This window comes from Gekko japonicus, unplaced genomic scaffold (assembly GCF_001447785.1).
Source record: "Gekko japonicus isolate JY-2015 unplaced genomic scaffold, Gekko_japonicus_V1.1 scaffold4073, whole genome shotgun sequence".
In the NCBI taxonomy this organism is placed as follows: Eukaryota; Metazoa; Chordata; class Lepidosauria; order Squamata; family Gekkonidae; genus Gekko; species Gekko japonicus.
In genome coordinates, this window is record NW_015167167.1 from 89549 (window position 1) to 90456 (window position 908).

The window sequence follows — 908 nt, forward strand, 5'->3', positions numbered from 1 at the left end:
CTCGCAGCAGCCGCCGCGGCCGATCGGCGCCCCCTCCTCTAGGGTGGTTTTTTTTTTTTGGGGGGGGGAGGATACGCGATGAGGTTGGCGGCGACGGAAGCGACGTCAAGGGGAGGGGGATCGGCCAGAGCAGCAGGTCCGTCCCCCTCCCCGTGGCAGACAGGGAAGCAAGCCTCGCATCGCCTTTCCCCACCTCTCCACCGCGCTTCCTCGAAAGGAGGCGCTTCCAAGGGCTAGCAGCCGTGGCCCAAGCACGCTTACTCGGCGGTAGATCCCACCGGATGATGCCGTGGGGCCTGGCTCCCCGAGCAGTGTTGCCTCTCAGCTGAGCGAGTGTGAGCCAGCTCACTGTTTTCTAGCCTCTGGCTCACACGTTTGTCTTCGCTCAGGAAGGAGGGCTCCGTCCGGAGCAGTGTTCCCTCTAAGCTGAGTGAGTGTGAGCTCGCTTACAGTTTTTCAGCACCCAGCTCACAGATTTTTGTGGCTCCTTCTAGAGCAGTGTTCCCTCTAAGCTCAGCTGAGCGAGTGCGAGCCAGCTCACTGCTTTCTAGCCTCTGGCTCACACATGTTTGTCTTCGCTCAGGAAGGGCGGCTCCGGCCAAGTAGTGTTCCCTCTAAGCTGAGTTAGTGTGAGCGAGCTCACAGTTTTTCAGCATCCAGCTCACAGGTTTTTGCCTTCGCTCAGGAAGGAGGGCTCCGTCCAGACTGTTCCCTCTAAGCTGAGTGAGTGTGAGCTCGCTCACAGTTTTTTAGCATCCAGCTCACAGGTTTTTGTCTTCGCTCAGGCAGGAGGGCTCCGTCCAGAGCAGTGTTCCCTCTAAGCTGAGTGAGTGTGAGCTCGCTCACAGTTTTTCAGCATCCAGCTCACAGGTTTTTGCCTTCGCTCAGGAAGGAGGGCTCCGTCCAGA